Source organism: Humulus lupulus, chromosome 9 (assembly GCF_963169125.1).
Source record: "Humulus lupulus chromosome 9, drHumLupu1.1, whole genome shotgun sequence".
NCBI classification, from domain to species: Eukaryota; Viridiplantae; Streptophyta; class Magnoliopsida; order Rosales; family Cannabaceae; genus Humulus; species Humulus lupulus.
The window spans coordinates 142,091,359-142,100,725 of record NC_084801.1 but is presented as its reverse complement, the minus strand read 5'-3'; positions in this window follow the sequence as shown (position 1 = coordinate 142,100,725).

The window sequence follows — 9,367 nt, the reverse complement described above, 5'->3', positions numbered from 1 at the left end:
GTACTCGGGATCGCTTTGGATTGTCAGCTCGGGACACCAGGTAAGAGAACTGTTTGTACCCGTAGAGCTATGTGGTGTATTGTACTGTATGCATTGTTTGTATCTGTTGTGTCATATATGTGAATATGACTATTCGGCAAGAGCCGGGAGCGGCAGAAGCCGGGATCGGCAAGAGCTGGAAGCGGCAGAAGCCGGGAGAGGCAAAAGCCAAGATCGGCAAGCGCCGGAAGCGGCAAGAGCCGGAAGCGGCAAGAGCCAGGAGCGGCAAGAGCCGGGAGAGGCAAGGGCCGAGTACGACAAGGGGCTGGGAGCAGCATTAGCTCGTGGAGTGCGAGTTGCCAGGGCGAGACCCTAAAGGATACCTGGGATATCCTTACGGTGTGGACCGCAAACCCAGGGCTTGGTAAAGCGCTTGGGACGGCATGGCCGCTATGTGTTTAGCCTATTGGCTACTTTAGTATATGCTATGTTTGTATTGAGCTACTGCGTGAATATACAGTTGTATTACTACATTGTCTGGTTATTGTGCTAATGTTATGATGCACAATGGTATTAATAGGCGATTATGCTATTGTGCTTTTGAGCTGGTCTAGATGCTGTGTCTTTGAGCATGCTAGTAGGGTCTGGTATTTGTTTGTTGCTTTGATTGAATATGGTTCGCTGAGATATACTTTTATTCCATGATATGTTTGGAGTTCTCTTGCTAGGCCTTGGCTCACGGGTGCTCTATGGTGCAAGTAAGAACAAAGAAGTTGGCTCTTACAACCATGAGATGGAGGGCTTGGAGTGGTGTGTACATGTTTGGCCTGCCTGGCCACCACGGCCGGGGTATTAAAGGAACACGTGATAAATGTTCAGTTTTGTCGCCTAGGTCGACTATACTGTATTATGGGTTGTGATTGCTTTTTAAAACATTGTTTTGGGATCCCAATGTAATATCTTTATGAATTTTAATAAAAGACCAACCCATGTACTTACCATTTATTAAATGAGTCTTTATTTTTTTTTATCTGAACACATTTTCTAATCTTAAACCTCGATTAGCGAGCTAATGGCACATTTATAAATCACTTAGTAACGGCTCTAAGGAAGTAGGGCGTTATAGTAGCCCTATCTCGGCGGTTAAAAACCACATAGATAAATTCATTTTTTTAGTCGTGTAAGAGGTGAAAGTAAATATCGTTGGATCAATTATGGTACAAAAACACTATATATATATCAAAAGTGTAAGATAAGTAGGCTAGGGCAGGTAGACCGAAGCCCAAAGCTCTCATTTTGAGTAATGATATGTGCACCTAAAATATGCACAAAAATATTACACATAGTAATATGGGACCCACTGTTTTAAAAATTTGTGATATGTTACTATGTGTAATATTTTGGTACATATTTTAGATGCACATATTATTACTCCTAATCAAAAGGATGAACAAGGTGTGGTTTGTGATTGGTTATGGATTTAGTCATTAGCCAGCACTAGACAACTTGGAGTTTAAACATAGATTTTATTAAATAAAAAATGTAGATTACAAGAGCAATTCTTGAGGTGGCTATGGTGAAAACAAATAGTACCCAAAAACTCTTGAGGATTAAGCTAAGAGGTTTCGTTGACCAACGATTTGGCCAACAACACTAAGTCAAATAAATGATATAAAATGAGAACTGAACTTTAGAAATATAAAATGACACAAGATTTTATAGTGGTTCGGCCCAATGATAAACGAGTTTTAGGCTCGTTTATGGTCTAGTTTTTAGGAAGGTTTTCATTAGTTTAGGGCTATTTTATTGCAGATTTATGCTTGTTTGTTCTTGTTTTGGGTTTTTGATGCTAAGATGGTGAAAAGAGTGGAATGAAGTGAAAGTGGAACAAAATGGAGTTATTTTGGAGAAAATCGAGTCATTCGGGAGCAAGAAGTCCAAGTAATGTTTCTATGAATAGCACTGCAGCACTATCATAATGGTGCTACAGTGCTAGAAAGGCGACCTTAAAGCTTTTGTTTCTGTCAATAGCGCTACAGTGCTAGTACCTCAATTTTTGATGCAATTTGACTCTGTTAATGGCGCTACAGCGCCCAAAACCTAGCGCTACAGCGCCCAAAACCTAGTGCTACAGCACTATCGACGCAGTTTTGAGATTTTTTAGCCACTTTTAGAAGGACAAAATGATATTTTCACTTGGGAGCATTGGAAAACTATTTAATGGACATTAATCTGTGAATTTAGAGGCAGTTTTAGTTATATATACCCTAGATCTAGAAAAGACTGCTATAATTAGATTTCTTTTTCTAGTTTATGACTTTCTAGATTTATTCTTCATCTGAATTCTTTAGGTTATTTTCTATGAACAATTATTTGAATTTTATTTTCATTATGTTATCTATGAGCTATATCTTTTATCTAGGGATTAATGTAGTCACTTGAATTTCAATTTAATTTTACTATGATGTTCTATTCATACTTCTTCTCTATTCTAATTTATATGATGTTTGCTTAATGCTAGTAAATACTTGATCGCTATTTACTTGATTTAATGGTTTTGATTCAAAATTCGAAAGATGAGAATTGAATATGCTATCATTATATAGACATAGGCTGCATATTGGACGAAAGTACATGTATGACTTGTGTATTAATTAGGTTTCCATGCTTAATGCCTTCTATATGTTTAAGTTTATCACAGAAATGTAGAAAACCTGCATATAGGCTGAGATCTTATATCTTGAAAAAGAATAGGAATCGATTATGTTAACCTGCTATTAGAATAGGAAGAAGAGATTTAGAATTGATTAGTAAAATTAATAGAATGAAAAGTTGATGAAATTAATTCCTAGGCTTTTTATTATTGATTGTTAATTCATTGATTTATTATTTTGTTTACAGTTATTTAAATTGTGTTCATAGTTTAGAATCATTCATCTTTATTTTAATCACCAAATAGAAAGTGAAAAACGATTATTGGTAATTGGTTAATAGTCTTTGTGGGACGATCTCTGTTCTTACAGACTTTATTATGTTGACCCAGAATTTGGTCAACTAACACGGAGTCAGAATATGCTTGATATGAATGAATGTGTTGAGAAGAACGTAATGACAAAAAAGTAATAAGAACACGATATTTTTATAGTGGTTCGGCCCCAAGATCTGGTAATAACCTACGTCCACTTAGACTATTATTGATATAGGAATCAAAGGAGTGATCAAAGAACAAGGGCTCAATGAGTTTCACTAACCTCTGAAGAACAATACAATATTCCAAGGAGAATTACTCTAATCTCAAATAATTCAAAAGCCAAAAGTCCCCTTCCTTGAGCTATCTTTTGCTATTTATAGGCTCAAGGGGGATTACAAAAGATTGTTACAGATACTCTCCCCTGAATAATCGGATATTCCGGAGATTGTGTGAGTTAAATTCGGGATTTACAAAGATCTTCACAGTAATGTTACTTTGTATGCGGAACCATCGACCAGGCTGGTCGCAGGTAAGACCGGGCGGCTTACTGCTTCTAGTGCATCCTCTGGTCGATACCCTAGCAGAGCTCTTCCAGGTGTCAGCCACGTGTCCAGGGATCACTTGCCACGTCATCAATGCTAATTTTTTGGATAACATTTGCCCCCAAGTTTATTTATCACGAGCAATAAATAAACTTTTGAGCGAACGACTCTTCGGTAACCCCACCATACGTGTCAGAACCCTTCGTGTGTTCTTGGAAAAAGTAACCTACTTCTGTCTAATCATGACTTTTCGGTTCCCCAGTAATAATTCGACGGCCATTCTGCTTCCCCATACTTCGAAAAAGGGAAACTGATGATTACACCTTTTTAATGCCACAGACAAACTTATATAATACCTTCGAAATCTTCCTTTTCTCTTTACGCACGCCATTGTCTTCACAAGAAACCCTAAAAACCAGAGTTTTAACCTTCTCCGGAGACCGTTCTTCTGCATTTTCAAGATTCAGTCCGAGAGTTCCCTGACCTCTGAAGACACTTTTTCCATCTCCACGATCATTTTCTTGGTAAGTTTTCGAATTCTTATGCTTCAAATTTTCATGATGCATGCTTCTGTATGTTGACTGTTTGAGTTCATCTGTTTCTGGTTTGAGATGCTTGTGAGTAGAATATTTTGTAGGCAAAAAAGGGTTACGAGTTAGTTTAATAGTCGGGATCATACTTTTAGGACGTAAAGTCGAAGTAAAAATTCGATCTTTAGGCTAGTTGGAAAATAGGTTTTTTCCCGCCCTAAGGGGAGTTGAAAAAGCTTTCTTGAAAAACTTTTTACTTTCACCCTTTGATCCGTCTTTCAAACTGTTCGTGCAGAAAATTTAGCTTTTTGTTAGAATGTTGATGTATAAAAGCTTGGCTTTTATACTCGACCAGCGTTATTCTAAAAAGCCTTTAAAAATTCTTCATCCTCACCTCCCCATTTTTCTGTTTGCAGACATTGATGCCAGATTTGTGGGGAGGTGAACGGCCCATCGACGACGATCTTCTCGCTCAGCTGCTCGAAGGTGAAGAACAACCGGCCGACCGAGTCCACGAGATTCCCTTCTCACGATCCTCCTTCAGACCTCATCCTTCTCCTCCTCAAATGGCCCGTTCCAAATCTGTAGGCAAGAAAAGACCTGAATCTGATAATAGCCCAAACCTTCCTGCCCAGCCTGATTCGCAGGCTAGGGCTCCCTCAACCAGTGGTCGAGACGATCCTATTCCTGACCCTAACATCCAAATTAGAACCCGCCCTCGCCATCAGAATCTACCTGATGTCGAGTGGTATACCTCCCCGACCAGCGTAGTGACCCTTCGGATGGTTGCTAACTATTTCAGGAAGTATCCCCTCACAGGGGTTACTATCAAAATTCCTGCCGCAGACCAAAGGGCTAACCTCCCCGGAGGTATATACAGCGCCTGGTCTCGGTATCACATAGAGGCGGGGGCTTTCCTCCCTCTACATCCTTTTTATCAGGGGGTGGCAAATTATTTCGACGTCGCCCCCTTCCAAATTACTCCAAACGGATATAGAATGCTGGCCGCACTCTATATCTTGTACAAACTTAAAAAATGGCCAGAACCTACTCCCCACGAGGTCAATTATCTTTTCGACCTTAAATCCAACCCGCAACAATATGGAACGAGTTTCTTCCACTTCTGTCACCAGGAGACAAACCAGACATTCTTGAGTGACACTACGCACATATCGAACGTGGGGCAGTACAGTAAGGAGTATTTCCTTACACCGAACATAACCAGCAACAACTTGGCCTTCGCTCGAGGAGGTAAGTGCCGTCTTTGACTGGTCGATACTTTTAATCAAAGATTCTCCTTTCATTTTTCTCAAACTGTACTTTGTCTTTCAGGCCCATGGTTACGCCCGACCCCAACACTAGACATGGTGTTGAGGTCCAACACATTGGCCAGGATGACAGACGCAGCAAAAAGCGTCAAGTCCCTGGTTACCGATGAAAACTTGAGGCTGTCTGGCCTCCTGGCTCCTCGCCATGAAACAAGAGGGTCCGTGGTAGACGATGCCACTGCCGAGGGGGTTCCCGAGCAGCAAACTCCCGTGTCTCCTCCTCGAAGGAGGCCAACGGGGGTTACAATCAGGGAGCCCACGGGCAATCCTTCCGCAGAAAGGCCTTCTGCTCCCCAAGGCAAGGGGAAACAAAAGGCCAAAGAGCCAGTTGTGGATCTGGGGGAATCCTTTGATGAGAACGGTAAAATTATTTTGCTTTTAAATAGTTTGCCAATTCCCCGTCATTTGTTTGACGGGGAGGGAAACTTTACATATACTCCAAATCTAGGGCCAGACTTCTTCATGCCAGATAGTGAGTGTGTGACTAATAGGGTCAATAGTATAGCGACCAGTAGTTGTAGCTCGGGTACTAACTTTGTGACCTTCTTTTTCGTTTTGATAAAGAGTCTTCATCTGCTTTTATCTTTACCCTTTGCATGTTTTTACTTATGTGCAGATATGGCCACTCCCAACGTCTTCGACTTATACCAAGCTTCGGAGAAAGTCATCACGGAGACATACTAGCGAGACGAGCCAGGGACCTGCAAAAAAGAGTCGAACAGAAGACCCTCCTAGGGGCGTGCCTACTGGGCAAACTTCTGCTCATCCTCCGGCCCCTGCTGAGAAGGAGACTCCCCCTGCTCCAATGAACCCTCCTCCGGCTGCGCCCAGAAGGGAACAAGACAAGCGGGAAGAAACTCTTGGGGCCAAACTCTCGAGCCGTGCCGTACGAGCAGCCAAAGACCGTATTGTGCACATTGGGAAAAATGACCGCGTCAAGGATGCAATGGTTGAGGCAGAGAGTATGACGGTCGACCTGATTCTGAACAGGACCCTAAACGAAATAACCAGCGTAAGTACTTCTTTATCTTTTTGGCTTCAGTCTTTTAGTCTTTGCCGCAGGTTCTAACTTTTATCCTCTGTCCTCAGGCTTTGCTGTCTGCCACCACTGCTCGCACCCGCACCCAAGCCACCATCGAACAGGCTAGGGCAAAGGCTATCGAGAGGCACCAGGTGAAGGCAGCTGAGGAACTTTCGGCTACAGAGGCCAGGCACGCAAAGGATTGGAGGCAATGGCTCAGCAGAGGGATGCTGCGGTGACAAAGCTATCAGAGGCCGAAGCTACAAAGGCAGCTATAATAAAGCAGAGGCAGGATTATCAAGATGCCAGCCGAACCCATCTTTGCGAAGTCAAGAGGTTGGAAGAGGGCTTAAGTCCAAGGACGAGGCCATCGCCACTCTTGAGGGCCAGGTGGAGCAGCTGAAGCTCGACAACTCCAAAAATCTGGACAGGTATAAGAAGACGACGCTCCGGTGTTTTTACAACTTCTGGAAACACAATCAGGGTGCCGACTTCAACTATCTTTCAGAGGATGTCCGGACTGCTGAGCTGGCTCGCTGCACTGCTCAACTGGCTGAAGAGGAGGCAAGAGCGAGGATCCCTGCTTCCCCAAGCTTGGCTGGTGCTGTAGAAGAAAGGGTTGTTGAGGATGCGACCAATCAGAATGCTGATAAAGACCCTCCTGCTCCCAGTGCCTCTTGAGCTTTTTTTTATTATTTTCTCTATCTTTTGATTACACGACCCATGGGTCGTGATGTAAAGACAATATTTTTATTTTAAACTTTGCTGCACGGGCAGTAAACCTTTTCTTTTACTTGGATAGCTACATCCAAGCAGTGATGCTTGCGGTGTAAAAGATTGCATGATGCTATAACATTTTCATTTATTATAACATTTGTCCGTATGACCGAACTTAGCATAGTACTTTGGCATGATTTAACAAAATATAAATTTTGAAAAATACTCTAAGTACCTTAGCATGCTTTCACTCATTTTGTTCATGTGTTTACATACCTCATGGTACACTTTGCTATCGATGTGCCTTATATGCCCCCCAAGTGATCAAGGAGCTTTAGGTCCTTGGTCACTTGCCTTGACCATGACCTGTTCGAATATTTCTGCTCGGGTGAAAAAGTAATACTTGTAATACAGCAAAACAACACACATAATGAACAAATACTTGTAAATATAAATTCACAAAGGTTGGCAAGAATGACTGGCTGCGCACAGTCCCTTATAATCTCGTATTAAAAATGGACTAAACATGTCTTTACGAGCGATTCTGAAATAGAATCTTACATATACGAGCGATTAGCCATACAGCGTGGCTAACCCTCTTTGCTAAACTTGTAAAAAGAAAAATTAATACAAGCCAGTCCTTTAAAAAGGACTGTTCACTGATAATACTTGCGCAGGTGTTCTCCATTCCAATAACGTGGAACGAGATCTCCGTTTAAGCGTGCAAGTTTGTAGGTGCCCGGATGAAGGACTTCTTCAATCTGGTAAGGTCCTTCCCAATTAGGTCCGAGCACTCCAGCAGTAGGGTCGCGGGTATTTAAGAAAACTCGTCGTAGCACCAAGTCTTCGACGTTGAATTTTCTTTCTTTAACTTTGGAGTTAAAGTACCGGGCGACTTTTTGTTGGTATGCAGCAACTCGGAGTTGGGCCTTCTCCCGTATCTCGTCAATCGAGTCTTGGGATTCCATCATCAGTTGGCTGTTCTGGTCCTGGTCGTATGCTAGGCGTCGATGTGAGGGGGGATCTAATTCGATAGGCAACATTGCCTCATATCCATAGGCTAAGGAAAATGGGGTATGTCTTGTCGCTGTTCGGTGAGACGTTCTATACGACCAGAGGACTTCAGGCAGTTGCTCTGGCCACGCTCCCTTAGCTTCTTCAAGCCTCTTCTTCAGGGTGTCTTTAAGAGTTTTATTCACAGCTTCGACCTGCCCATTCGCCTGGGGGTGTGCAACTGAAGAAAAGCTTTTAATGACTCCATGTCTTTCGCAGAAATCGGTGAATAAATCGCTGTCAAATTGGGTTCCATTGTCTGAAACTATCTTTCTAGGCAAGCCATATCGACAGACAATGTTCTTGATAACAAAGTCAAGAACTTTCTTGGTCGTGATGGTAGCGAGCGGTTCATCTTCGGCCCATTTGGTGAAGTAATCGACTGCTACGACTGCGTACTTTACTCCGCCCTTCCCTGTAGGTAGGGATCCAATCAAATCTATCCCCCATACTGCAAAAGGCCACGGACTTTGCATCTGTTTTAATTCGTTTGGAGCCGCTCGTGGAATCTTGGAGAATCTTTGACATTTATCGCATCTTCGTACAAACTCCATCGAATCCTCATTCATAGTTGGCCAGAAGTAGCCTTGCCTTAGAATCTTCTTTGCCAAACTCTGCCCCCCAGCATGATCCCCACAGAAGCCTTCATGCACCTCTTTCATGAGTTCCTTAGCTTTTTCTGGTGTAACGCATCTGGGTAGCGGCAAGGAATATCCTCTTCGGTACATAACTCCACCGACCAGTATGTACCTAGCAGCTCGCCTTTGTAGGGTTCTGGATTTGTTTCTATCCGCTGGTAGCGTACCGTTTATCAGATACTCCAAATAAGGTGCCATCCATGTATCCTCCATTCGAATCTCCATATTGGATTCGACCGCTTGTATGCTTGGCTTACTCAGTCTTTCTACCGGCACAATGTTCAAAGTGTCAGCATCCTTCGCGCTCGCGAGTTTGGCTAAGGAATCTGCGTTTGAATTCTGATCCCGCAGAATTTGCTGAAGGGTGTACTCCATAAATTGGGCTAGCAAGTCTTTTGTTTTATTTAAGTAGGCCACCATTTTTAAGCCTCGTGCTTGATATTCTCCTAGAACTTGATTCACCACCAGCTGTGAATCACTGTAGATATCAAGCGTCTTTATGCTCATATCTTTCACCATTCTCAACCCAGCGGTGAGTGCTTCGTATTCCGCTTCATTATTTGACGCGGTGAAATTGAACCTGATGGC